Source organism: Schistocerca americana, unplaced genomic scaffold (assembly GCF_021461395.2).
Source record: "Schistocerca americana isolate TAMUIC-IGC-003095 unplaced genomic scaffold, iqSchAmer2.1 HiC_scaffold_14, whole genome shotgun sequence".
Classification (NCBI taxonomy): Eukaryota; Metazoa; Arthropoda; class Insecta; order Orthoptera; family Acrididae; genus Schistocerca; species Schistocerca americana.
In genome coordinates, this window is record NW_025725481.1 from 16,620,297 (window position 1) to 16,626,888 (window position 6,592).

The following is a 6,592-nucleotide window of genomic DNA, read 5'->3' on the forward strand; positions in this document are numbered from 1 at the left end:
CTCTCTCTCTCTCTCTCTCTCTCTCTCTCTCTCTCTCTCTCTCTCTCTCTCTCTCTCCCCCCCCTCTCCCCCCTCCCTCCTGCCCCCCCCCCTCGCTCACACTCTCACAAATACACACATTTACAGACGCATTGTGTTGTATCGAACTGGGGACCTAGAAACGACGGAGAGGCTCCGTCCCCGCCGAGCCCTCAGTGGTACACAACCCCACAACAGGCTACAGCAGTCCACTCACCCCACCGCCGCCCCACAATGAACCCAAGGTGATTGTGCGGTTTGTCCCCCAGTGGACCCCCCAGGAACGTCTCACACCAGATGAGTGTAACGCCAATGTGTTCGTGGGAGAGTAATTATGGTGTACGCGTACTTGGAGACAGTGTTTGCGCAGCGATCGCCGACACAGTGTAACTGAATCGGAATAAGCGGAACCAGCCCGCATTCGCCGAGGCAGATGGAAAACCGCCTTAAAAACCATCCACAGGCTAGCCGGCACAGCGGACCTCGATACTAATCTGCCGGGAGGATTCGTGCAAGGGACCGGCACGCCTTCCCGCCCAGAAAGCAGTGTATACAGACCCATAAAACCACAAACAAAGAAACACACAAACAAAAATACACACAAACTACCTCACGCAACACCACAACCACCCCCCTTCCCCAACAAACCACACCCCTATATCCACATGAAGAAACACCACACACCACATAAAAATAGCCATCAGGTACGCTTCCACTCCAACAGTACTCAAGACGAAACTGCTGATTCGAAGTGGGCCTTTTCCCCCGCCCCATAACAGCTCTATTGGCTCACCCAGTATTCCTCAGTCGTATGTTCATGTCTCTGTCGAATAATTCTTAAACTCAGTACCATGGTTACCTGTCAACTGACACCAGCCCCTAGACCGCAGCCCCCTACATAAAGACATATGACAGGAGAACCTTTTCAATATGTTGCTCTATCAACACTACCAAAACCTGTTTTGTATACCTCTTTACCACAAACGCACTGTGTACGCCTCTCCACCACCCGAAAAATCGAACCTGTTGAGAGATAAACCCGGGACGACTGCCCCCACACAGCTCGGTGCAGCCAGTGACGAGTAGCTGTGTCGGTGTGCACAGCGTAACTGCGGTTTTGTAGCGCTTCCTGTCTTGCCATTAGAGTACAAGTTTGTAATGCACACCGTGGTGAGTGAAAGGTTGGCTGGCAGTATTGTCATGATATATTGTCAATAAAGGTAAGTAGACGAGACCTGCGTAAATTTAGGGCGTAGGTAGTCACAAATGAGTGCAAATATGAAGCTAAACTTGTCTCTCATCACCTACTTATATCCTCAGACATCTTAACGTCAGAGAGTGACGTTGCGAAAACATTGTGTAACGGTTCACGATTTTGCGCCTCGTATAGGGGCCATGCTAATCTTCTCTGTATCCTTTGAAGCGATATGATAACGGCAGATGCAGCTTCTCAGTGTACTTGGAATGTACTTGTTTCGGCGGTACGTATACTAAAATTCAAACGTGTCTCGACTCGGGCTTAGCTTTGCTGTGCCGTGACAAGGGGCACAAGACTTACCAAGCGCTAATCTGTCAATCAACTGCTGTGAAATATGATTGTTAATAAGTGGTGACGCCAAACTTAGATTGTAGTGCAGCATACTCTCAGCATCCGCCCAGAGCAGCTGCAGTTTCACAGAGCTGCCAATGGGTGGCAGCACCAACATTGGCATAGTGCTCACATCTGCACCTTAGTGTCATAGGCATGCCTACGAAACACACTTCTCCAGTATGTGAAATGAATGAACCTGTTTATGGCTGGTGTCAGATTTTGAACACTTTCTAAACTGTTGAATAATTTTGCAGAGCCATCAGTAACGCTAACACAAGTTTCATTACTATTACAATGGTACTTTGTAAACGATACTGCACGATTCAGTCTTTGAGCGGAGAATGTGTGGTGTTCTATGTAGGACACTTTTTATCTGATACTCAAGAATTTACATGTGGTGTACTTGATGTAACTCCACCAGAATAGAAGAGAATATTAATTGCGAGAATATACGTTATCGCCTCATAAACGATCAAGTAGAGCATTCGTATTGTACACTTTGAAACACACCAGTGTAGTTCCATATCAGGCATGGATGGTTTTGCAGAGTTGACATTGCGCCACTTTCAGTACAGTAGCCAGTGTTAGAGCTGTGACTGATCCATGGGTACACAGGACAGCTTTACTTGACATTAGTGTTATACTGTGATGTAGATGTATGAATGAATGATCACGAGAAAAACCGTATTCAGGGACTATATGAATAGAGGAAGCAGGTTAGCTTGTGTATTGGTAACTGTAGTTGTTTGCCAGTGATATGCTGATCAGTTGTCACACAGATAGGGAGATACTGTAGTGCAAAACTAGAACAGATATTTATTAACCGCTTTCAAATTCTAATCCTGAATGCTCACTGCTGCCATGTGGAAGAAATGGTAGTTCGTGATGTTTGTTCCCTTTGCTGACACTTTGAAGCTGGGTAGCGTCTTGTGAGTTGAATGGCTCCCTATATGCTTTAGTGGCAGAGCTTATGCGTATGTAACATGAATATTTCATGTTGACTTTGGTCAACCCTTTCTCTTCGACACGTTATGGGATCAGCTGAAATTGTGACTAGACTCGACTTGTGTGGCAGCACTTTGCATTCCGTAATTTTCAAAGGATTACAGTCCGAGAATTAAGTACTACTATGTCAATATTAGCATACTGGACTGCTTTCTAGACAGTGTTGTGGCATTCACAGGAGGGTGTTGTGACAAATTGATTTTGGTAACTATATATAACGGTGGATTACCAGTATCTGTGGGGAACTACAATGTGAATCACACTCATGGAGAATAACCAGTGAAATTTTGACATGACATATTCCAGAATCACACAATGGCTGTAATAATTGGCAAGTTTTAGAAGCTGCAGTTATCTTGTGTAAAGTCAGTGTAATATTTTCAGATGATGTGTGTCGGTGCAGATGTGTGTTTTGTAACGAGATACAGCTGATGCAAATCAACTTGATTGTAGGGGTAGGCGATGTGACAGCTGATTGCGTTTTGTTTCATGCCGCAAAAACAAATATCAGTATCACAAACTAAGGTCATATCCACCCATCTGAAAACCTTAGAATACTAATAAGAAAAAAAGTTAAAAACGATTCCACGTCAAGCCCAATCGATGGAAGGAAAGAGAGCTAAGAACAAGAACTTTCTTTTGGTGAAAGGTCCACATAATATGCCATAGAGACAAGGGAGGTGCTGAACTAAAGATTAAATGTCCTTCAGCGTAACGCTACGACGGATAAAAAATAAAACGCAGTCGACAGCCAGTGCGTCCTTCGCTAAAACGGGCGATAACTCAGATGGCAAACATACGGTAGAACGTAAGTGCTTAAAAAAGGACATTCGTGCTCATTTCCTGACCGAAGTGGTGGGGGAGCACCACTTAACAAATAGCCATACCTCAGAAGACAGAGCCTGATACGCAACCCAGCTAAAATGATCTCCTCACGAAGAGGGTACCGAGAAGAGGTCGCCCAAGCCGCTGGGAGAGGCTTAATACCCCGAAGCTTGTTCCCGTGAAGTGAAGACCAACGGTGACGCCGCAGGGACACCACCTGCTCGCAGATGGCAACACGGAGACCATCAGGAGGAATGGAAGAGTCAGCGGGCCCAGGTAGGAGGACTGCATCCTTGGCAGCAGTGTCAGCAGGCTCGTTTTCGTCAGACCGACGTGACCAGGAACGCACATAAACTTCGCAGTGGCCCCATCTAGAGTGAGCAACTAGAGGCTTTCTTGGACCTACTGCGCTAAGGGATGGACTGTGTACAGCACACACAGGCTCTGAAGGGCACAGAGAGTCTGAGGAGATGACACAATTAAAAGCCTGTGTCACCGGATGTACTGCATGGCCCGATTCGGGGCGCTGCTGTGAATGCTAAGGAGTGTTCCAGAAGCTGATACCGAAAATCGTCGGTGGCCATTACGAAGGCACACCCGACACCATGGTCTGTCCGAGAGACATCAGTGTACACAATGTTCTGTGCGAAAGTCGAGGAACTTGCAGCGAATCCAGAGTGGTTTCCTTAGAAAGCGAATGAAGTTGAACACGAGACGCCATACGACACAAAGGTGGTTACGGGATCACACCCATCGAGAACGTGGCAGAGAGCGTGAAGTTAATCTGCCGGAGCACTAGCCGAAAGTTAACTTCAGGAGGTAAGAGAAGTGGGATGCTCCCCATACCAGCAGTCGAAGGAGTCATCGAAGGAGGCGGCATAGAAAGGGTGGACGGTCATGGTAGACAAAGAGCAACTGTATCTGCTGAGTAGCAGATCACGCCGCATGACAGCAGTAGTTCGCCAGCTTCTGCACAGACACACTCAACGGGACTAGTGTAAAAGATGCCATTGATCAAACGGATTCCATGATGGTCGATTGTATTTAGGCGGCGTAAGTTGAATTGATGTGCAGATGCATAACCACCCGTTTCGAACGGACAAAGGGAGCGGCACAAATCGAGTAGGGTCGTCCGATCCGCTCCCCAGGAAGTAGTGCTGAGGACACCCAGGACAATGAGGGGCAGCAAGCATCCAGGTAAGACGTGTCGGAGGACCAGGAAAGTTTTCTATCACGTATGAGTCCCAGGAATTTGGTAGTTTCAGCGAATGGAAGAGAAACTGGCTCAAGATGTGAAGACGGTGGAAGAAACGCGTTGCGCCGCCAGAAATTCGTACAAACGGGTTTGTCAGTGGAAAAGCGAAAGCCATTGTCGACGCTCCACGATCGAAACACCGCTGAAGACGCCGCTCAAGGAGGCAGGTGGGTGGAGAACTGCAACAGATCGCAAAGTCGTTCACGAAAATTGAGCCAGAAATGCTGGGCAGGAGACAGGCCATGCTAAGGTCAATGGCTGTAGTAAAGAGGACGACGTTCAGGAGGAGCCCTGAGGTACTGCTTTTTCCTGGATAAACGTACCCGACGGGGCAGAACCCACACGGACCTTGAGAACTCTATCTTTTAAAAATTCCCAAAGAAAATGGGGCAGGCAACCTCGGATGCCCCATGTGTATAAAGTAAGGAGGTACCAGTCTTCCGTAAACTGTCGTGGGCTTTCTCCAAATAAAAAATTAAACAAAAAAAAACTCAGCCAGTCTGGTATTTCCACAGAAAATCAGTCATAACATAGGTTGACAACTTGATGAGATCCTCAACTGCAGAACTGCGCGCTCGAAATCCACATTTTGCAGTTGTTAGTAAATTGCGAGTCTCCAGCCACCACACCAACCGGGCATGAAGTATACGTTCCATCACCTTGGAAACACAGCTGGTGAGAAAAATTGGGTGGTATCTAGAAGCGGGGTGTTTCTCCTTACTGAAGAAATATCTGGCGTTCTCCAAGGAAGTGTTATAGGCCCTCTATTGTTCCTGTTCTATATTAACGACATAGGAGACAATCTGAGTAGCCGTCACAGATTGTTTGCAGATGATGCTGTCATTTACCGTCATGTAAAGTCATCATATGATCAAAACGACTTGCTAAATGTTTAAGATACGATACCTATATGGTGCGATAAGTGGCAAATGACCCTGAATAAGCAAAATTGTGAAGTTATCCACGTGAGTACTAAAAGAAACCAGCTAAATTTCGAATATGCGATAAGTCACACAAATCTGAAGGCTGTAATCCCTCAGTATTTAGTTGAATTTACAGTTACAAATAACCTAAATTGGAACAATCACATAAATAATATTATGGGTAGGCCAAACCAAAGACTGCGATTCATTGGCAGAACACTTAGAACGTGCAACAGGTCTACTAAAGAGGTTACTTACACTACGCTTGTCCGCCCTATTCTGGAGTATTACTGTGCGGTGTGGGATCCGCATCAGGTGGGACTGACGGATGACATCGAGAAAGTACAAAGAATGGTAGTTCTTTTTGTATTATCTCGAAATAGGTGAGATAGTGCCGCAGATATGATAAGTGAATTGGAGTGGCAATCATTAAAACAAAGGCGTTTTTCGTTGTGACGGGGTCTTCTCATGAAATTGCAATCACCAGTTTTTTCCTCCGATTGCGAAAACATTCTGTTGGCACCCACCTTCATACGGAGAAATGATCATCACGATAAAATAAGAAAAATCAGGGCTCGCACAGGAAATTTTAAGTGCTCGTTTTTCCCGCGTGCCGTTCGAAAGTAGAACGGTAGAGAGACAGCTTGAGGCTGGTTCATTGAATCCTCTGGCAGGGACTTTATTCTGAATAGCAGAGTAACCAAGCAGATGTAGTTATAGGTGTACTAATAACGGAGTGCTTTCAAATAAATGCACGTATATGAAGGAACAACGTACAAATGACTAGCTTTACAAGATACGAGTCTTTACTGATAACTGAGTAGGCGCTTTCAATAGAAGTGACTCAAATTTTCCAGCAATACACAAGGTACGTCGATTTGATGGCAACCAAAATACAGTGAAAATCTCATACAGACTATACATAAACTTCTGGATACCGTCCCCCAAAAAAAATACACACACCTTCTTAATAGT

The 6,592-nt window shown here is 45.8% G+C and overlaps 1 pseudogene; it reads right to left on the minus strand.

Annotated features, from left to right (window-relative positions):
• Positions 1-1,369: 1,369 nt before the first annotated feature.
• LOC124567780 lies at positions 1,370-1,466 on the minus strand (annotated as a pseudogene).
• Positions 1,467-6,592: the final 5,126 nt, after the last annotated feature.